Source organism: Triturus cristatus, chromosome 11 (genome assembly GCF_964204655.1).
Source record: "Triturus cristatus chromosome 11, aTriCri1.1, whole genome shotgun sequence".
Taxonomy (NCBI): Eukaryota; Metazoa; Chordata; class Amphibia; order Caudata; family Salamandridae; genus Triturus; species Triturus cristatus.
Genome location: NC_140594.1, coordinates 586,405,460 through 586,429,941, shown reverse-complemented (window position 1 = coordinate 586,429,941; position 24,482 = coordinate 586,405,460).

Here is a 24,482-nt window from a genome sequence, read left to right as displayed (position 1 = left end):
AAGCCTCAATGTGGATAAAATTGCCATTTTTACAGACTTTTTCTTATACTCAGAAGCTTCTATTTCAACCAATTTCAGGCATTAAAATGACTCTAAACACACTTATTTTTGTTCCAAAAGTGATAATTCACATGCAATAGTCATTTACAGTAAAAAAACTAAACATTAAAAAATTACCATTTCTGACCATCTGGAGAAGGTTCGACAGGTCACGGGTCATCGTTTTTCATCGGAAAATTAATTTTTTGGACTGTAGAAAAATTGATTCAAAATGTCACTTGGATTGTGCCTCTTGTTGAATAACTACTTTTTAAAGCCTCAATGTGACCAAAATTGCCATTTTTACAGACTTTTTCTCCTACTCAGAAGCTTCAATTTCGACCAATTTCAGGCATTAAAATGACTCTAAACATACTTATTTTTGTTCCAAAAGTGATAATTCACATGCAATAGTCATTTACAGTCAAAAAATTAAAAATTAAAAAATTTCCATTTCTGACCATCTGGAGAAAGTTCAACAGGTCCCGGGTCATCGTTTTTCATCAGAAAATTGATTTTTTTGACTGTAGAAAAATTGATTCAAAATGTCACTTGGATTGTGCCTCATGTTGAATAATTACTTTTTAAAGCCTCAATGTGACCAAAATTGCCATTTTTACAGACTTTTTCTCCTACTCAGAAGCTTCTATTTCGAACAATTTCAGGCATTAAAATGACTCTAAAAACACTTATTTTTGTTCCAAAAGTGATAATTCACATGCAATAGTCTTTTACAGTCAAAAAATTAAACATTAAAAAAATACCATTTCTGACCATCTGGAGAAGGTTCGACAGGTCACGGGTCATCGTTTTCCATCAGAAAATACATTTTTTGGACTGTAGAAAATTGATTCAAAATGTCACTTGGATTGTGCCTTATGTTGAATAACTACTTTTTAAAGCCTCAACGTGACCAAAATTGCCATTTTTACAGACTTTTTCTCCTACTCAGAAGCTTCTATTTTGACCAATTTCAGGCATTAAAATTACTCTAAACAAACTTATTTTTGTTCCAAAAGTGTTAATTCACATGCAATAGTCATTTACAGTCAAAAAATTAAAAATTAAAAAATTACCATTTCTGACCATCTGGAGAAAGTCCAACAGGTCCCGGGTCATCATTTTTCATCAGAAAATTGAGTTTTTTTGACTGTAGAAAAATTGATTCAAAATGTCACTTGGATTGTGCCTCATGTTGAATAACTACTTTTTAAAGCCTCAATGTGACCAAAATTGCCATTTTTACAGACTTTTTCTCCTACTCAGAAGCTTCTATTTCGACCAATTTCAGACATTAAAATGACTCTAAACACACTTTTTTTTGTTCCAAAAGTGATAATTCACATGCAATAGTCATTTACAGTCAAAAAATTAAACATTAAAAAATTACCATTTCTGACCATCTGGAGAAGGTTCAACAGGTCCCGGGTCATCTTTTTTCATCAGAAAATTGATTTTTTTGACTGTAGAAAAATTGATTCAAAATGTCACTTGGATTGTGCCTCATGTTGAATAACTACTTTTTAAAGCCTCAATGTGAATAAAATTGCCATTTTTACAGATTCTTTCTTATACTCAGAAGCTTCTATTTCAACCAATTTCAGGCATTAAAATGACTCTAAACACACTTATTTTTGTTCCAAAAGTGATAATTCACATGCAATAGTCATTTACAGTAAAAAAAACTTAAAAATAAAAAAATTACCATTTCTGACCATCTGGAGAAGGTTCAACAGGTCCCGGGTCATCTTTTTCATCAGAAAATTGATTTTTTTGACTGTAGAAAAATTGATTCAAAATGTCACTTGGATTGTGCCTCATGTTGAATAACTACTTTTTAAAGCCTCAATGTGACCAAAATTGCCATTTTTACAGACTTTTTCTCCTACTCAGAAGCTTCTATTTCGACCAATTTCAGGCATTAAAATGACTCTAAACACACTTATTTTTCTTCCAAAAGTGATAATTCACATGCAATAGTCATTTACAGTAAAAAAATTAAAAATCAAAAAATTACCATTTCTGACCATCTGGAGAAAGTTCAACAGGTCCCGGGTCATCGTTTTTCATCAGAAAATTGATTTTTTTGATGGTAGAAAAATTGATTCAAAATGTCACTTGGATTGTGCCTCATGTTGAATAACTACTTTTTAAAGCCTCAATGTGAATAAAATTGCCATTTTTACAGACTTTTTCTTATACTCAGAAGCTTCTATTTCAACCAATTTCAGGCATTAAAATGACTCTAAGCACACTTATTTTTGTTCCAAAAGTGATAATTCACATGCAATAGTCATTTACAGTAAAAAAATTAATCATTAAAAAAATACAATTTCTGACCATCTAGAGCAGGTTCGACAGGTCCCGGGTCATCGTTTTTCATCAGAAAATTGATTTTTTTGAGTGTAGAAAAATTGATTCAAAATGTCACTTGGATTGTGCCTCCTGTTGAATAACTACTTTTTAAAGCCTCAATGTGACCAAAATTGCCATTTTTACAGACTTTTTCTCCTACTCAGAAGCTTCTATTTCGACCAATTTCAGACATTAAAATGACTCTAAACACACTTATTTTTGTTCCAAAAGTGATAATTCACATGCAATAGTCATTTACAGTCAAAAAATTAAACATTAAAAAATTACCATTTCTGACCATCTGGAGAAGGTTCGACAGGTCATGGGTCATCGTTTTTCATCAGAAAAGAAATTTTTTGGACTGTAGAAAAATTGATTCAAAATGTCACTTGGATTGTGCCTCATGTTGAATAACTACTTTTTAAAGCCTCAATGTGACCAAAATTGCCATTTTTACAGACTTTTTCTCCTACTCAGAAGCTTCTATTTCGACCAATTTCAGGCATTAAAATGACTCTAAACACACTTATTTTTCTTCCAAAAGTGATAATTCACATGCTATAGTCATTTACAGTCAAAAAATTAAAAATTAAAAAATTGCCATTTCTGACCATCTGGAGAAAGTTCAACAGGTCCCGGGTCATCGTTTTTCATCAGAAAATTGATTTTTTTGACTGTAGAAAAATTGATTCAAAATGTCACTTGGATTGTGCCTCATGTTGAATAACTACTTTTTAAAGCCTCAATGTGACCAAAATTGCCATTTTTACAGACTTTTTCTCCTACTCAGAAGCTTCTATTTCGACCAATTTCAGGCATTAAAATGACTCTAAACAAACTTATTTTTGTTCCAAAAGTGATAATTCACATGCAATAGTCATTTACAGTCAAAAAATTAAAAATTAAAAAATTACCATTTCTGACCATCTGGAGAAGGTTCGACAGGTCACGGGTCATCGTTTTTCATCGGAAAATAAATTTTTTGACTGTAGAAAAATTGATTCAAAATGTCACTTGGTTTGTGCCTCATGTTGAATAACTACTTTTTAAAGCCTCAATGTGACCAAAATTGCCATTTTTACAGACTTTTTCTCCTACTCAGAAGCTTCAATTTCGACCAATTTCAGGCATTAAAATGACTCTAAACATACTTATTTTTGTTCCAAAAGTGATAATTCACATGCAATAGTCATTTACAGTCAAAAAATTAAAAATTAAAAAATTACCATTTCTGACCATCTGGAGAAAGTTCAACAGGTCCCGGGTCATCGTTTTTCATCAGAAAATTGATTTTTTTGACTGTAGAAAAATTGATTCAAAATGTCACTTGGATTGTGCCTCATGTTGAATAACTACTTTTTAAAGCCTCAATGTGACCAAAATTGCCATTTTTACAGACTTTTACTCCTACTCAGAAGCTTCTATTTCGAACAATTTCAGGCATTAAAATGACTCTAAACAAACGTATTTTTGTTCCAAAAGTGATAATCTTTTACAGTCTTTTACAGTCAAAAAATTAAACATTAAAAAATTACCATTTCTGACCATCTGGAGAAAGTCCAACAGGTCCCGGGTCATCGTTTTTCATCAGAAAATTGATTTTTTTGACTGTAGAAAAATTGATTCAAAATGTCGCTTGGATTGTGCCTCATGTTGAATAACTACTTTTTAAATCCTCAACGTGACCAAAATTGCCATTTTTACAGACTTTTTCTCCTACTCAGAAGCTTCTATTTTGACCAATTTCAGGCATTAAAATGACTCTAAACAAACTTATTTTTGTTCCAAAAGTGATAATTCACATGCAATAGTCATTTACAGTCAAAAAATTAAAAATTAAAAAATTACCATTTCTGACCATCTGGAGAAAGTCCAACAGGTCCCGGGTCATCGTTTTTCATCAGAAAATTGAGTTTATTTTGACTGTAGAAAAATTGATTCAAAATGTCACTTGGATTGTGCCTCATGTTGAATAACTACTTTTTAAAGCCTCAATGTGACCAAAATTGCCATTTTTACAGACTTTTTCTCCTACTCAGAAGCTTCTATTTCGACCAATTTCAGACATTAAAATGACTCTAAACACACTTTTTTTTGTTCCAAAAGTGATAATTCACATGCAATAGTCATTTACAGTCAAAAAATTAAACATTAAAAAATTACCATTTCTGACCATCTGGAGAAGGTTCAACAGGTCCCGGGTCATCTTTTTTCATCAGAAAATTGATTTTTTTGACTGTAGAAAAATTGTTTCAAAATGTCACTTGGATTGTGCCTCATGTTGAATAACTACTTTTTAAAGCCTCAATGTGAATAAAATTGCCATTTTTACAGACTTTTTCTTATACTCAGAAGCTTCTATTTCAACCAATTTCAGGCATTAAAATGACTCTAAACACACTTATTTTTGTTCCAAAAGTGATAATTCACATGCAATAGTCATTTACAGTAAAAAAACTTAAAAATTAAAAAATTACCATTTCTGACCATCTGGAGAAGGTTCAACAGGTCCCGGGTCATCTTTTTTCATCAGAAAATTGATTTTTTTGACTGTAGAAAAATTGATTCAAAATGTCACTTGGATTGTGCCTCATGTTGAATAACTACTTTTTAAAGCCTCAATGTGACCAAAATTGCCATTTTTACAGACTTTTTCTCCTACTCAGAAGCTTCTATTTCGACCAATTTCAGGCATTAAAATGACTCTAAACAAACGTATTTTTGTTCCAAAAGTGATAATTCACATGCAATAGTCATTTACAGTCAAAAAATTAAAAATTAAAAAACTACCATTTCTGACCATCTGGAGAAAGTTCAACAGGTCCCGGGTCATCGTTTTTCATCAGAAAATTGATTTTTTTGACTGTAGAAAATTGATTCAAAATGTCACTTGGATTGTGCCTCATGTTGAATAACTACTTTTTAAAGCCTCAATGTGACCAAAATTGCCATTTTTACAGACTGTTTCTCCTACTCAGAAGCTTCTATTTCAACCAATTTCAGGCATTAAATGACTCTAAACACACTTATTTTTGTTCCAAAAGTGATAATTCACATGCAATAGTCATTTACAGTCAAAAAATTTAAAATTAAAAAATTACCATTTCTGACCATCTGGAGAAAGTTCAACAGGTCCCGGGTCATCGTTTTTCATCAGAAAATTGATTTTTTTGACTGTAGAAAAATTGATTTAAAATGTCACTTGGATTGTGCCTCATGTTGAATAACTACTTTTTAAAGCCTCAATGTGACCAAAATTGCCATTTTTACAGACTGTTTCTCCTACTCAGAAGCTTCTATTTCGACCAATTCCAGGCATTAAAATGACTCCAAACAAACTTATTTTTGTTCCAAAAGTGATAATTCACATGCAATAGTCTTTTACAGTCAAAAAATTAAAAATTAAAAAATTACCATTTCTGACCATCTGGAGAAAGTTCAACAGGTCCTGGGTCATCGTTTTTCATCAGAAAATTGATTTTTTTGACTGTAGAAAAATTGATTCAAAATGTCACTTGGATTGTGCCTCATGTTGAATAACTACTTTTTAAAGCCTCAATGTGAATAAAATTGCCATTTTTACAGACTTTTTCTTATACTCAGAAGCTTCTATTTCAACCAATTTCAGGCATTAAAATGACTCTAAACACACTTATTTTTGTTCCAAAAGTGATAATTCACATGCAATAGTCATTTACAGTAAAAAAACTAAACATTAAAAAATTACCATTTCTGACCATCTGGAGAAGGTTCGACAGGTCACGGGTCATCGTTTTTCATCGGAAAATTAATTTTTTGGACTGTAGAAAAATTGATTCAAAATGTCACTTGGATTGTGCCTCATGTTGAATAACTACTTTTTAAAGCCTCAATGTGACCAAAATTGCCATTTTTACAGACTTTTTCTCCTACTCAGAAGCTTCAATTTCGACCAATTTCAGGCATTAAAATGACTCTAAACATACTTATTTTTGTTCCAAAAGTGATAATTCACATGCAATAGTCATTTACAGTCAAAAAATTAAAAATTAAAAAATTTCCATTTCTGACCATCTGGAGAAAGTTCAACAGGTCCCGGGTCATCGTTTTTCATCAGAAAATTGATTTTTTTGACTGTAGAAAAATTGATTCAAAATGTCACTTGGATTGTGCCTCATGTTGAATAATTACTTTTTAAAGCCTCAATGTGACCAAAATTGCCATTTTTACAGACTTTTTCTCCTACTCAGAAGCTTCTATATCGAACAATTTCAGGCATTAAAATGACTCTAAAAACACTTATTTTTGTTCCAAAAGTGATAATTCACATGCAATAGTCTTTTACAGTCAAAAAATTAAACATTAAAAAAATACAATTTCTGACCATCTGGAGAAGGTTCGACAGGTCACGGGTCATCGTTTTCCATCAGAAAATAAATTTTTTGGACTGTAGAAAATTGATTCAAAATGTCACTTGGATTGTGCCTTATGTTGAATAACTACTTTTTAAAGCCTCAACGTGACCAAAATTGCCATTTTTACAGACTTTTTCTCCTACTCAGAAGCTGCTATTTTGACCAATTTCAGGCATTAAAATGACTCTAAACAAACTTATTTTTGTTCCAAAAGTGTTAATTCACATGCAATAGTCATTTACAGTCAAAAAATTAAAAATTAAAAAATTACCATTTCTGACCATCTGGAGAAAGTCCAACAGGTCCCGGGTCATCATTTTTCATCAGAAAATTGAGTTTTTTTGACTGTAGAAAAATTGATTCAAAATGTCACTTGGATTGTGCCTCATGTTGAATAACTACTTTTTAAAGCCTCAATGTGACCAAAATTGCCATTTTTACAGACTTTTTCTCCTACTCAGAAGCTTCTATTTCGACCAATTTCAGACATTAAAATGACTCTAAACACACTTTTTTTTGTTCCAAAAGTGATAATTCACATGCAATAGTCATTTACAGTCAAAAAATTAAACATTAAAAAATTACCATTTCTGACCATCTGGAGAAGGTTTAACAGGTCCCGGGTCATCTTTTTTCATCAGAAAATTGATTTTTTTGACTGTTGAAAAATTGATTCAAAATGTCACTTGGATTGTGCCTCATGTTGAATAACTACTTTTTAAAGCCTCAATGTGAATAAAATTGCCATTTTTACAGATTCTTTCTTATACTCAGAAGCTTCTATTTCAACCAATTTCAGGCATTAAAATGACTCTAAACACACTTATTTTTGTTCCAAAAGTGATAATTCACATGCAATAGTCATTTACAGTAAAAAAACTTAAAAATAAAAAAATTACCATTTCTGACCATCTGGAGAAGGTTCAACAGGTCCCGGGTCATCTTTTTTCATCAGAAAATTGATTTTTTTGACTGTAGAAAAATTGATTCAAAATGTCACTTGGATTGTGCCTCATGTTGAATAACTACTTTTTAAAGCCTCAATGTGACCAAAATTGCCATTTTTACAGACTTTTTCTCCTACTCAGAAGCTTCTATTTCGACCAATTTCAGGCATTAAAATGACTCTAAACACACTTATTTTTCTTCCAAAAGTGATAATTCACATGCTATAGTCATTTACAGTCAAAAAATTAAAAATCAAAAAATTACCATTTCTGACCATCTGGAGAAAGTTCAACAGGTCCCGGGTCATCGTTTTTCATCAGAAAATTGATTTTTTTGATGGTAGAAAAATTGATTCAAAATGTCACTTGGATTGTGCCTCATGTTGAATAACTACTTTTTAAAGCCTCAATGTGAATAAAATTGCCATTTTTACAGACTTTTTCTTATACTCAGAAGCTTCTATTTCAACCAATTTCAGGCATTAAAATGACTCTAAACACACTTATTTTTGTTCCAAAAGTGATAATTCACATGCAATAGTCATTTACAGTAAAAAAATTAATCATTAAAAAAATACAATTTCTGACCATCTAGAGCAGGTTCGACAGGTCCCGGGTCATCGTTTTTCATCAGAAAATTGATTTTTTTGAGTGTAGAAAAATTGATTCAAAATGTCACTTGGATTGTGCCTCCTGTTGAATAACTACTTTTTAAAGCCTCAATGTGACCAAAATTGCCATTTTTACAGACTTTTTCTCCTACTCAGAAGCTTCTATTTCGACCAATTTCAGACATTAAAATGACTCTAAACACACTTATTTTTGTTCCAAAAGTGATAATTCACATGCAATAGTCATTTACAGTCAAAAAATTAAACATTAAAAAATTACCATTTCTGACCATCTGGAGAAGGTTCGACAGGTCATGGGTCATCGTTTTTCATCAGAAAAGAAATTTTTTGGACTGTAGAAAAATTGATTCAAAATGTCACTTGGATTGTGCCTCATGTTGAATAACTACTTTTTAAAGCCTCAATGTGACCAAAATTGCCATTTTTACAGACTTTTTCTCCTACTCAGAAGCTTCTATTTCGACCAATTTCAGGCATTAAAATGACTCTAAACACACTTATTTTTCTTCCAAAAGTGATAATTCACATGCTATAGTCATTTACAGTCAAAAAATTAAAAATTAAAAAATTGCCATTTCTGACCATCTGGAGAAAGTTCAACAGGTCCCGGGTCATCGTTTTTCATCAGAAAATAGATTTTTTTGACTGTAGAAAAATTGATTCAAAATGTCACTTGGATTGTGCCTCATGTTGAATAACTACTTTTTAAAGCCTCAATGTGACCAAAATTGCCATTTTTACAGACTTTTTCTCCTACTCAGAAGCTTCTATTTCGACCAATTTCAGGCATTAAAATGACTCTAAACAAACTTATTTTTGTTCCAAAAGTGATAATTCACATGCAATAGTCATTTACAGTCAAAAAATTAAAAATTAAAAAATTACCATTTCTGACCATCTGGAGAAGGTTCGACAGGTCACGGGTCATCGTTTTTCATCGGAAAATAAATTTTTTGACTGTAGAAAAATTGATTCAAAATGTCACTTGGATTGTGCCTCATGTTGAATAACTACTTTTTAAAGCCTCAATGTGACCAAAATTGCCATTTTTACAGACTTTTTCTCCTACTCAGAAGCTTCAATTTCGACCAATTTCAGGCATTAAAATGACTCTAAACATACTTATTTTTGTTCCAAAAGTGATAATTCACATGCAATAGTCATTTACAGTCAAAAAATTAAAAATTAAAAAATTACCATTTCTGACCATCTGGAGAAAGTTCAACAGGTCCCGGGTCATCGTTTTTCATCAGAAAATTGATTTTTTTGACTGTAGAAAAATTGATTCAAAATGTTACTTGGATTGTGCCTCATGTTGAATAACTACTTTTTAAAGCCTCAATGTGACCAAAATTGCCATTTTTACAGACTTTTACTCCTACTCAGAAGCTTCTATTTCGAACAATTTCAGGCATTAAAATGACTCTAAACAAACTTATTTTTGTTCCAAAAGTGATAATCTTTTACAGTCTTTTACAGTCAAAAAATTAAACATTAAAAAATTACCATTTCTGACCATCTGGAGAAAGTTCAACAGGTCCTGGGTCATCGTTTTTCATCAGAAAATTTATTTTTTTGACTGTAGAAAAATTGATTCAAAATGTCACTTGGATTGTGCCTCATGTTGAATAACTACTTTTTAAAGCCTCAATGTGACCAAAATTGCCATTTTTACAGACTTTTTCTCCTACTCAGAAGCTTCTATTTCGACCAATTTCAGGCATTAAAATGACTCTAAACAAACGTATTTTTGTTCCAAAAGTGATAATTCACATGCAATAGTCATTTACAGTCAAAAAATTAAAAATTAAAAAACTACCATTTCTGACCATCTGGAGAAAGTTCAACAGGTCCCGGGTCATCGTTTTTCATCAGAAAATTGATTTTTTTTACTGTAGAAAATTGATTCAAAATGTCACTTGGATTGTGCCTCATGTTGAATAACTACTTTTTAAAGCCTCAATGTGACCAAAATTGCCATTTTTACAGACTGTTTCTCCTACTCAGAAGCTTCTATTTCAACCAATTTCAGGCATTAAATGACTCTAAACACACTTATTTTTGTTCCAAAAGTGATAATTCACATGCAATAGTCATTTACAGTCAAAAAATTTAAAATTAAAAAATTACCATTTCTGACCATCTGGAGAAAGTTCAACAGGTCCCGGGTCATCGTTTTTCATCAGAAAATTGATTTTTTTGACTGTAGAAAAATTGATTTAAAATGTCACTTGGATTGTGCCTCATGTTGAATAACTACTTTTTAAAGCCTCAATGTGACCAAAATTGCCATTTTTACAGACTGTTTCTGCTACTCAGAAGCTTCTATTTCGACCAATTCCAGGCATTAAAATGACTCCAAACAAACTTATTTTTGTTCCAAAAGTGATAATTCACATGCAATAGTCTTTTACAGTCAAAAAATTAAAAATTAAAAAATTACCATTTCTGACCATCTGGAGAAAGTTCAACAGGTCCTGGGTCATCGTTTTTCATCAGAAAATTGATTTTTTTGACTGTAGAAAAATTGATTCAAAATGTCACTTGGATTGTGCCTCATGTTGAATAACTACTTTTTAAAGCCTCAATGTGAATAAAATTGCCATTTTTACAGACTTTTTCTTATACTCAGAAGCTTCTATTTCAACCAATTTCAGGCATTAAAATGACTCTAAACACACTTATTTTTGTTCCAAAAGTGATAATTCACATGCAATAGTCATTTACAGTAAAAAAACTAAACATTAAAAAATTACCATTTCTGACCATCTGGAGAAGGTTCGACAGGTCACGGGTCATCGTTTTTCATCGGAAAATTAATTTTTTGGACTGTAGAAAAATTGATTCAAAATGTCACTTGGATTGTGCCTCATGTTGAATAACTACTTTTTAAAGCCTCAATGTGACCAAAATTGCCATTTTTACAGACTTTTTCTCCTACTCAGAAGCTTCAATTTCGACCAATTTCAGGCATTAAAATGACTCTAAACATACTTATTTTTGTTCCAAAAGTGATAATTCACATGCAATAGTCATTTACAGTCAAAAAATTAAAAAATAAAAAATTTCCATTTCTGACCATCTGGAGAAAGTTCAACAGGTCCCGGGTCATCGTTTTTCATCAGAAAATTGATTTTTTTGACTGTAGAAAAATTGATTCAAAATGTCACTTGGATTGTGCCTCATGTTGAATAATTACTTTTTAAAGCCTCAATGTGACCAAAATTGCCATTTTTACAGACTTTTTCTCCTACTCAGAAGCTTCTATTTCGAACAATTTCAGGCATTAAAATGACTCTAAAAACACTTATTTTTGTTCCAAAAGTGATAATTCACATGCAATAGTCTTTTACAGTCAAAAAATTAAACATTAAAAAAATACCATTTCTGACCATCTGGAGAAGGTTCGACAGGTCACGGGTCATCGTTTTCCATCAGAAAATAAATTTTTTGGACTGTAGAAAATTGATTCAAAATGTCACTTGGATTGTGCCTTATGTTGAATAACTACTTTTTAAAGCCTCAACGTGACCAAAATTGCCATTTTTACAGACTTTTTCTCCTACTCAGAAGCTTCTATTTTGACCAATTTCAGGCATTAAAATGACTCTAAACAAACTTATTTTTGTTCCAAAAGTGTTAATTCACATGCAATAGTCATTTACAGTCAAAAAATTAAAAATTAAAAAATTACCATTTCTGACCATCTGGAGAAAGTCCAACAGGTCCCGGGTCATCATTTTTCATCAGAAAATTGAGTTTTTTTGACTGTAGAAAAATTGATTCAAAATGTCACTTGGATTGTGCCTCATGTTGAATAACTACTTTTTAAAGCCTCAATGTGACCAAAATTGCCATTTTTACAGACTTTTTCTCCTACTCAGAAGCTTCTATTTCGACCAATTTCAGACATTAAAATGACTCTAAACACACTTTTTTTTGTTCCAAAAGTGATAATTCACATGCAATAGTCATTTACAGTCAAAAAATTAAACATTAAAAAATTACCATTTCTGACCATCTGGAGAAGGTTCAACAGGTCCCGGGTCATCTTTTTTCATCAGAAAATTGATTTTTTTGACTGTAGAAAAATTGATTCAAAATGTCACTTGGATTGTGCCTCATGTTGAATAACTACTTTTTAAAGCCTCAATGTGAATAAAATTGCCATTTTTACAGATTCTTTCTTATACTCAGAAGCTTCTATTTCAACCAATTTCAGGCATTAAAATGACTCTAAACACACTTATTTTTGTTCCAAAAGTGATAATTCACATGCAATAGTCATTTACAGTAAAAAAACTTAAAAATAAAAAAATTACCATTTCTGACCATCTGGAGAAGGTTCAACAGGTCCCGGGTCATCTTTTTTCATCAGAAAATTGATTTTTTTGACTGTAGAAAAATTGATTCAAAATGTCACTTGGATTGTGCCTCATGTTGAATAACTACTTTTTAAAGCCTCAATGTGACCAAAATTGCCATTTTTACAGACTTTTTCTCCTACTCAGAAGCTTCTATTTCGACCAATTTCAGGCATTAAAATGACTCTAAACACACTTATTTTTCTTCCAAAAGTGATAATTCACATGCTATAGTCATTTACAGTCAAAAAATTAAAAATCAAAAAATTACCATTTCTGACCATCTGGAGAAAGTTCAACAGGTCCCGGGTCATCGTTTTTCATCAGAAAATTGATTTTTTTGATGGTAGAAAAATTGATTCAAAATGTCACTTGGATTGTGCCTCATGTTGAATAACTACTTTTTAAAGCCTCAATGTGAATAAAATTGCCATTTTTACAGACTTTTTCTTATACTCAGAAGCTTCTATTTCAACCAATTTCAGGCATTAAAATGACTCTAAACACACTTATTTTTGTTCCAAAAGTGATAATTCACATGCAATAGTCATTTACAGTAAAAAAATTAATCATTAAAAAAATACAATTTCTGACCATCTAGAGCAGGTTCGACAGGTCCCGGGTCATCGTTTTTCATCAGAAAATTGATTTTTTTGAGTGTAGAAAAATTGATTCAAAATGTCACTTGGATTGTGCCTCCTGTTGAATAACTACTTTTTAAAGCCTCAATGTGACCAAAATTGCCATTTTTACAGACTTTTTCTCCTACTCAGAAGCTTCTATTTCGACCAATTTCAGACATTAAAATGACTCTAAACACACTTATTTTTGTTCCAAAAGTGATAATTCACATGCAATAGTCATTTACAGTCAAAAAATTAAACATTAAAAAATTACCATTTCTGACCATCTGGAGAAGGTTCGACAGGTCATGGGTCATCGTTTTTCATCAGAAAAAAATTTTTTGGACTGTAGAAAAATTGATTCAAAATGTCACTTGGATTGTGCCTCATGTTGAATAACTACTTTTTAAAGCCTCAATGTGACCAAAATTGCCATTTTTACAGACTTTTTCTCCTACTCAGAAGCTTCTATTTCGACCAATTTCAGGCATTAAAATGACTCTAAACACACTTATTTTTCTTCCAAAAGTGATAATTCACATGCTATAGTCATTTACAGTCAAAAAATTAAAAATTAAAAAATTGCCATTTCTGACCATCTGGAGAAAGTTCAACAGGTCCCGGGTCATCGTTTTTCATCAGAAAATTGATTTTTTTGACTGTAGAAAAATTGATTCAAAATGTCACTTGGATTGTGCCTCATGTTGAATAACTACTTTTTAAAGCCTCAATGTGACCAAAATTGCCATTTTTACAGACTTTTTCTCCTACTCAGAAGCTTCTATTTCGACCAATTTCAGGCATTAAAATGACTCTAAACAAACTTATTTTTGTTCCAAAAGTGATAATTCACATGCAATAGTCATTTACAGTCAAAAAATTAAAAATTAAAAAATTACCATTTCTGACCATCTGGAGAAGGTTCGACAGGTCACGGGTCATCGTTTTTCATCGGAAAATAAATTTTTTGACTGTAGAAAAATTGATTCAAAATGTCACTTGGATTGTGCCTCATGTTGAATAACTACTTTTTAAAGCCTCAATGTGACCAAAATTGCCATTTTTACAGACTTTTTCTCCTACTCAGAAGCTTCAATTTCGACCAATTTCAGGCATTAAAATTACTCTAAACATACTTATTTTTGTTCCAAAAGTGATAATTCACATGCAATAGTCATTTACAGTCAAAAAATTAAAAATTAAAAAATTACCATTTCTGACCATCTGGAGAAAGTTCAACAGGTCCCGGGTCATCGTTTTTCATCAGAAAATTGATTTTTTTGACTGTAGAAAAATTGATTCAAAATGTCACTTGGATTGTGCCTCATGTTGAATAACTACTTTTTAAAGCCTCAATGTGACCAAAATTGCCATTTTTACAGACTTTTACTCCTACTCAGAAGCTTCTATTTCGAACAATTTCAGGCATTAAAATGACTCTAAACAAACGTATTTTTGTTCCAAAAGTGATAATCTTTTACAGTCTTTTACAGTCAAAAAATTAAACATTAAAAAATTACCATTTCTGACCATCTGGAGAAAGTCCAACAGGTCCCGGGTCATCGTTTTTCATCAGAAAATTGATTTTTTTGACTGTAGAAAAATTGATTCAAAATGTCGCTTGGATTGTGCCTCATGTTGAATAACTACTTTTTAAATCCTCAACGTGACCAAAATTGCCATTTTTACAGACTTTTTCTCCTACTCAGAAGCTTCTATTTTGACCAATTTCAGGCATTAAAATGACTCTAAACAAACTTGTTTTTGTTCCAAAAGTGATAATTCACATGCAATAGTCATTTACAGTCAAAAAATTAAAAATTAAAAAATTACCATTTCTGACCATCTGGAGAAAGTCCAACAGGTCCCGGGTCATCGTTTTTCATCAGAAAATTGAGTTTATTTTGACTGTAGAAAAATTGATTCAAAATGTCACTTGGATTGTGCCTCATGTTGAATAACTACTTTTTAAAGCCTCAATGTGACCAAAATTGCCATTTTTACAGACTTTTTCTCCTACTCAGAAGCTTCTATTTCGACCAATTTCAGACATTAAAATGACTCTAAACACACTTTTTTTTGTTCCAAAAGTGATAATTCACATGCAATAGTCATTTACAGTCAAAAAATTAAACATTAAAAAATTACCATTTCTGACCATCTGGAGAAGGTTCAACAGGTCCCGGGTCATCTTTTTTCATCAGAAAATTGATTTTTTTGACTGTAGAAAAATTGTTTCAAAATGTCACTTGGATTGTGCCTCATGTTGAATAACTACTTTTTAAAGCCTCAATGTGAATAAAATTGCCATTTTTACAGACTTTTTCTTATACTCAGAAGCTTCTATTTCAACCAATTTCAGGCATTAAAATGACTCTAAACACACTTATTTTTGTTCCAAAAGTGATAATTCACATGCAATAGTCATTTACAGTAAAAAAACTTAAAAATTAAAAAATTACCATTTCTGACCATCTGGAGAAGGTTCAACAGGTCCCGGGTCATCTTTTTTCATCAGAAAATTGATTTTTTTGACTGTAGAAAAATTGATTCAAAATGTCACTTGGATTGTGCCTCATGTTGAATAACTACTTTTTAAAGCCTCAATGTGACCAAAATTGCCATTTTTACAGACTTTTTCTCCTACTCAGAAGCTTCTATTTCGACCAATTTCAGGCATTAAAATGACTCTAAACAAACGTATTTTTGTTCCAAAAGTGATAATTCACATGCAATAGTCATTTACAGTCAAAAAATTAAAAATTAAAAAACTACCATTTCTGACCATCTGGAGAAAGTTCAACAGGTCCCGGGTCATCGTTTTTCATCAGAAAATTGATTTTTTTGACTGTAGAAAATTGATTCAAAATGTCACTTGGATTGTGCCTCATGTTGAATAACTACTTTTTAAAGCCTCAATGTGACCAAAATTGCCATTTTTACAGACTGTTTCTCCTACTCAGAAGCTTCTATTTCAACCAATTTCAGGCATTAAATGACTCTAAACACACTTATTTTTGTTCCAAAAGTGATAATTCACATGCAATAGTCATTTACAGTCAAAAAATTTAAAATTAAAAAATTACCATTTCTGACCATCTGGAGAAAGTTCAACAGGTCCCGGGTCATCGTTTTTCATCAGAAAATTGATTTTTTTGACTGTAGAAAAATTGATTTAAAATGTCACTTGGATTGTGCCTCATGTTGAATAACTACTTTTTAAAGCCTCAATGTGACCAAAATTGCCATTTTTACAGACTGTTTCTCCTACTCAGAAGCTTCTATTTCGACCAATTCCAGGCATTAAAATGACTCCAAACAAACTTATTTTTGTTCCAAAAGTGATAATTCACATGCAATAGTCTTTTACAGTCAAAAAATTAAAAATTAAAAAATTACCATTTCTGACCATCTGGAGAAAGTTCAACAGGTCCTGGGTCATCGTTTTTCATCAGAAAATTGATTTTTTTGACTGTAGAAAAATTGATTCAAAATGTCACTTGGATTGTGCCTCATGTTGAATAACTACTTATTAAAGCCTCAATGTGAATAAAATTGCCATTTTTACAGACTTTTTCTTATACTCAGAAGCTTCTATTTCAACCAATTTCAGGCATTAAAATGACTCTAAACACACTTATTTTTGTTCCAAAAGTGATAATTCACATGCAATAGTCATTTACAGTAAAAAAACTAAACATTAAAAAATTACCATTTCTGACCATCTGGAGAAGGTTCGACAGGTCACGGGTCATCGTTTTTCATCGGAAAATTAATTTTTTGGACTGTAGAAAAATTGATTCAAAATGTCACTTGGATTGTGCCTTATGTTGAATAACTACTTTTTAAAGCCTCAATGTGACCAAAATTGCCATTTTTACAGACTTTTTCTCCTACTCAGAAGCTTCAATTTCGACCAATTTCAGGCATTAAAATGACTCTAAACATACTTATTTTTGTTCCAAAAGTGATAATTCACATGCAATAGTCATTTACAGTCAAAAAATTAAAAATTAAAAAATTTCCATTTCTGACCATCTGGAGAAAGTTCAACAGGTCCCGGGTCATCGTTTTTCATCAGAAAATTGATTTTTTTCACTGTAGAAAAATTGATTCAAAATGTCACTTGGATTGTGCCTCATGTTGAATAATTACTTTTTAAAGCCTCAATGTGACCAAAATTGCCATTTTTACAGACTTTTTCTCCTACTCAGAAGCTTCTATTTCGAACAATTTCAGGCATTAAAATGACTCTAAAAACACTTATTTTTGTTCCAAAAGTGATAATTCACATGCAATAGTCTTTTACAGTCAAAAAATTAAACATTAAAAAAATACAATTTCTGACCATCTGGAGAAGGTTCGACAGGTCACGGGTCATCGTTTTCCATCAGAAAATAAATTTTTTGGACTGTAGAAAATTGATTCAAAATGTCACTTGGATTGTGCCTTATGTTGAATAACTACTTTTTAAAGCCTCAACGTGACCAAAATTGCCATTTTTACAGACTTTTTCTCCTACTCAGAAGCTTCTATTTTGACCAATTTCAGGCATTAAAATGACTCTAAACAAACTTATTTTTGTTCCAAAAGTGTTAATTCACATGCAATAGTCATTTACAGTCAAAAAATTAAAAATTAAAAAATTACCATTTCTGACCATCTGGAGAAAGTCCAACAGGTCCCGGGTCATCATTTTTCATCAGAAAATTGAGTTTTTTTGACTGTAGAAAAATTGATTCAAAATGTCACTTGGATTGTGCCTCATGTTGAATAACTACTTTTTAAAGCCTCAATGTGACCAAAATTGCCATTTTTACAGACTTTTTCTCCTACTCAGAAGCTTCTATTTCGACCAATTTCAGACATTAAAATGACTCTAAACACACTTTTTTTTGTTCCAAAAGTGATAATTCACATGCAATAGTCATTTACAGTCAAAAAATTAAACATTAAAAAATTACCATTTCTGACCATCTGGAGAAGGTTCAACAGGTCCCGGGTCATCTTTTTTCATCAGAAAATTGATTTTTTTGACTGTAGAAAAATTGATTCAAAATGTCACTTGGATTGTGCCTCATGTTGAATAACTACTTTTTAAAGCCTCAATGTGAATAAAATTGCCATTTTTACAGATTCTTTCTTATACTCAGAAGCTTCTATTTCAACCAATTTCAGGCATTAAAATGACTCTAAACACACTTATTTTTGTTCCAAAAGTGATAATTCACATGCAATAGTCATTTACAGTAAAAAAACTTAAAAATAAAAAAATTACCATTTCTGACCATCTGGAGAAGGTTCAACAGGTCCCGGGTCATCTTTTTTCATCAGAAAATTGATTTTTTTGACTGTAGAAAAATTGATTCAAAATGTCACTTGGATTGTGCCTCATGTTGAATAACTACTTTTTAAAGCCTCAATGTGACCAAAATTGCCATTTTTACAGACTTTTTCTCCTACTCAGAAGCTTCTATTTCGACCAATTTCAGGCATTAAAATGACTCTAAACACACTTATTTTTCTTCCAAAAGTGATAATTCACATGCTATAGTCATTTACAGTCAAAAAATTAAAAATCAAAAAATTACCATTTCTGACCATCTGGAGAAAGTTCAACAGGTCCCGGGTCATCGTTTTTCATCAGAAAATTGATTTTTTTGATGGTAGAAAAATTGATTCAAAATGTCACTTGGATTGTGCCTCATGTTGAATAACTACTTTTTAAAGCCTCAATGTGAATAAAATTGCCATTTTTACAGACTTTTTCTTATACTCAGAAGCTTCTACTTCAACCAATTTCAGGCATTAAAATGACTCTAAACACACTTATTTTTGTTCCAAAAGTGATAATTCACATGCAATAGTCATTTACAGTAAAAAAATTAATCATTAAAAAAATACAATTTCTGACCATCTAGAGCAGGTTCGACAGGTCCCGGGTCATCGTTTTTCATCAGAAAATTGATTTTTTTGAGTGTAGAAAAATTGATTCAAAATGTCACTTCGATTGTGCCTCCTGTTGAATAACTACTTTTTAAAGCCTCAATGTGACCAAAATTGCCATTTTTACAGACTTTTTCTCCTACTCAGAAGCTTCTATTTCGACCAATTTCAGACATTAAAATGACTCTAAACACACTTATTTTTGTTCCAAAAGTGATAATTCACATGCAATAGTCATTTACAGTCAAAAAATTAAACATTAAAAAATTACCATTTCTGACCATCTGGAGAAGGTTCGACAGGTCATGGGTCATCGTTTTTCATCAGAAAAGAAATTTTTTGGACTGTAGAAAAATTGATTCAAAATGTCACTTGGATTGTGCCTCATGTTGAATAACTACTTTTTAAAGCCTCAATGTGACCAAAATTGCCATTTTTACAGACTTTTTCTCCTACTCAGAAGCTTCTATTTCGACCAATTAAAGGCATTAAAATGACTCTAAACACACTTATTTTTCTTCCAAAAGTGATAATTCACATGCTATAGTCATTTACAGTCAAAAAATTAAAAATTAAAAAATTGCCATTTCTGACCATCTGGAGAAAGTTCAACAGGTCCCGGGTCATCGTTTTTCATCAGAAAATAGATTTTTTTGACTGTAGAAAAATTGATTCAAAATGTCACTTGGATTGTGCCTCATGTTGAATAACTACTTTTTAAAGCCTCAATGTGACCAAAATTGCCATTTTTACAGACTTTTTCTCCTACTCAGAAGCTTCTATTTCGACCAATTTCAGGCATTAAAATGACTCTAAACAAACTTATTTTTGTTCCAAAAGTGATAATTCACATGCAATAGTCATTTACAGTCAAAAAATTAAAAATTAAAAAATTACCATTTCTGACCATCTGGAGAAGGTTCGACAGGTCACGGGTCATCGTTTTTCATCGGAAAATAAATTTTTTGACTGTAGAAAAATTGATTCAAAATGTCACTTGGATTGTGCCTCATGTTGAATAACTACTTTTTAAAGCCTCAATGTGACCAAAATTGCCATTTTTACAGACTTTTTCTCCTACTCAGAAGCTTCAATTTCGACCAATTTCAGGCATTAAAATGACTCTAAACATACTTATTTTTGTTCCAAAAGTGATAATTCACATGCAATAGTCATTTACAGTCAAAAAATTAAAAATTAAAAAATTACCATTTCTGACCATCTGGAGAAAGTTCAACAGGTCCCGGGTCATCGTTTTTCATCAGAAAATTGATTTTTTTGACTGTAGAAAAATTGATTCAAAATGTCACTTGGATTGTGCCTCATGTTGAATAACTACTTTTTAAAGCCTCAATGTGACCAAAATTGCCATTTTTACAGACTTTTTCTCCTACTCAGAAGCTTCTATTTCGACCAATTTCAGGCATTAAAATGACTCTAAACAAACTTATTTTTGTTCCAAAAGTGATAATTCACATGCAATAGTCATTTACAGTCAAAAAATTAAAAATTAAAAAATTACCATTTCTGACCATCTGGAGAAGGTTCGACAGGTCACGGGTCATCGTTTTTCATCGGAAAATAAATTTTTTGACTGTAGAAAAATTGATTCAAAATGTCACTTGGATTGTGCCTCATGTTGAATAACTACTTTTTAAAGCCTCAATGTGACCAAAATTGCCATTTTTACAGACTTTTTCTCCTACTCAGAAGCTTCAATTTCGACCAATTTCAGGCATTAAAATGACTCTAAACATACTTATTTTTGTTCCAAAAGTGATAATTCACATGCAATAGTCATTTACAGTCAAAAAATTAAAAATTAAAAAATTACCATTTCTGACCATCTGGAGAAAGTTCAACAGGTCCCGGGTCATCGTTTTTCATCAGAAAATTGATTTTTTTGACTGTAGAAAAATTGATTCAAAATGTTACTTGGATTGTGCCTCATGTTGAATAACTACTTTTTAAAGCCTCAATGTGACCAAAATTGCCATTTTTACAGACTTTTACTCCTACTCAGAAGCTTCTATTTCGAACAATTTCAGGCATTAAAATGACTCTAAACAAACTTATTTTTGTTCCAAAAGTGATAATCTTTTACAGTCTTTTACAGTCAAAAAATTAAACATTAAAAAATTACCATTTCTGACCATCTGGAGAAAGTTCAACAGGTCCTGGGTCATCGTTTTTCATCAGAAAATTTATTTTTTTGACTGTAGAAAAATTGATTCAAAATGTCACTTGGATTGTGCCTCATGTTGAATAACTACTTTTTAAAGCCTCAATGTGACCAAAATTGCCATTTTTACAGACTTTTTCTCCTACTCAGAAGCTTCTATTTCGACCAATTTCAGGCATTAAAATGACTCTAAACAAACGTATTTTTGTTCCAAAAGTGATAATTCACATGCAATAGTCATTTACAGTCAAAAAATTAAAAATTAAAAAACTACCATTTCTGACCATCTGGAGAAAGTTCAACAGGTCCCGGGTCATCGTTTTTCATCAGAAAATTGATTTTTTTTACTGTAGAAAATTGATTCAAAATGTCACTTGGATTGTGCCTCATGTTGAATAACTACTTTTTAAAGCCTCAATGTGACCAAAATTGCCATTTTTACAGACTGTTTCTCCTACTCAGAAGCTTCTATTTCAACCAATTTCAGGCATTAAATGACTCTAAACACACTTATTTTTGTTCCAAAAGTGATAATTCACATGCAATAGTCATTTACAGTCAAAAAATTTAAAATTAAAAAATTACCATTTCTGACCATCTGGAGAAAGTTCAACAGGTCCCGGGTCATCGTTTTTCATCAGAAAATTGATTTTTTTGACTGTAGAAAAATTGATTTAAAATGTCACTTGGATTGTGCCTCATGTTGAATAACTACTTTTTAAAGCCTCAATGTGACCAAAATTGCCATTTTTACAGACTGTTTCTCCTACTCAGAAGCTTCTATTTCGACCAATTCCAGGCATTAAAATGACTCCAAACAAACTTATTTTTGTTCCAAAAGTGATAATTCACATGCAATAGTCTTTTACAGTCAAAAAATTAAAAATTAAAAAATTACCATTTCTGACCATCTGGAGAAAGTTCAACAGGTCCTGGGTCATCGTTTTTCATCAGAAAATTGATTTTTTTGACTGTAGAAAAATTGATTCAAAATGTCACTTGGATTGTGCCTCATGTTGAATAACTACTTTTTAAAGCCTCAATGTGAATAAAATTGCCATTTTTACAGACTTTTTCTTATACTCAGAAGCTTCTATTTCAACCAATTTCAGGCATTAAAATGACTCTAAACACACTTATTTTTGTTCCAAAAGTGATAATTCACATGCAATAGTCATTTACAGTAAAAAAACTAAACATTAAAAAATTACCATTTCTGACCATCTGGAGAAGGTTCGACAGGTCACGGGTCATCGTTTTTCATCGGAAAATTAATTTTTTGGACTGTAGAAAAATTGATTCAAAATGTCACTTGGATTGTGCCTCATGTTGAATAACTACTTTTTAAAGCCTCAATGTGACCAAAATTGCCATTTTTACAGACTTTTTCTCCTACTCAGAAGCTTCAATTTCGACCAATTTCAGGCATTAAAATGACTCTAAACATACTTATTTTTGTTCCAAAAGTGATAATTCACATGCAATAGTCATTTACAGTCAAAAAATTAAAAAATAAAAAATTTCCATTTCTGACCATCTGGAGAAAGTTCAACAGGTCCCGGGTCATCGTTTTTCATCAGAAAATTGATTTTTTTGACTGTAGAAAAATTGATTCAAAATGTCACTTGGATTGTGCCTCATGTTGAATAATTACTTTTTAAAGCCTCAATGTGACCAAAATTGCCATTTTTACAGACTTTTTCTCCTACTCAGAAGCTTCTATTTCGAACAATTTCAGGCATTAAAATGACTCTAAAAACACTTATTTTTGTTCCAAAAGTGATAATTCACATGCAATAGTCTTTTACAGTCAAAAAATTAAACATTAAAAAAATACCATTTCTGACCATCTGGAGAAGGTTCGACAGGTCACGGGTCATCGTTTTCCATCAGAAAATAAATTTTTTGGACTGTAGAAAATTGATTCAAAATGTCACTTGGATTGTGCCTTATGTTGAATAACTACTTTTTAAAGCCTCAACGTGACCAAAATTGCCATTTTTACAGACTTTTTCTCCTACTCAGAAGCTTCTATTTTGACCAATTTCAGGCATTAAAATGACTCTAAACAAACTTATTTTTGTTCCAAAAGTGTTAATTCACATGCAATAGTCATTTACAGTCAAAAAATTAAAAATTAAAAAATTACCATTTCTGACCATCTGGAGAAAGTCCAACAGGTCCCGGGTCATCATTTTTCATCAGAAAATTGAGTTTTTTTGACTGTAGAAAAATTGATTCAAAATGTCACTTGGATTGTGCCTCATGTTGAATAACTACTTTTTAAAGCCTCAATGTGACCAAAATTGCCATTTTTACAGACTTTTTCTCCTACTCAGAAGCTTCTATTTCGACCAATTTCAGACATTAAAATGACTCTAAACACACTTTTTTTTGTTCCAAAAGTGATAATTCACATGCAATAGTCATTTACAGTCAAAAAATTAAACATTAAAAAATTACCATTTCTGACCATCTGGAGAAGGTTCAACAGGTCCCGGGTCATCTTTTTTCATCAGAAAATTGATTTTTTTGACTGTAGAAAAATTGATTCAAAATGTCACTTGGATTGTGCCTCATGTTGAATAACTACTTTTTAAAGCCTCAATGTGAATAAAATTGCCATTTTTACAGATTCTTTCTTATACTCAGAAGCTTCTATTTCAACCAATTTCAGGCATTAAAATGACTCTAAACACACTTATTTTTGTTCCAAAAGTGATAATTCACATGCAATAGTCATTTACAGTAAAAAAACTTAAAAATAAAAAAATTACCATTTCTGACCATCTGGAGAAGGTTCAACAGGTCCCGGGTCATCTTTTTTCATCAGAAAATTGATTTTTTTGACTGTAGAAAAATTGATTCAAAATGTCACTTGGATTGTGCCTCATGTTGAATAACTACTTTTTAAAGCCTCAATGTGACCAAAATTGCCATTTTTACAGACTTTTTCTCCTACTCAGAAGCTTCTATTTCGACCAATTTCAGGCATTAAAA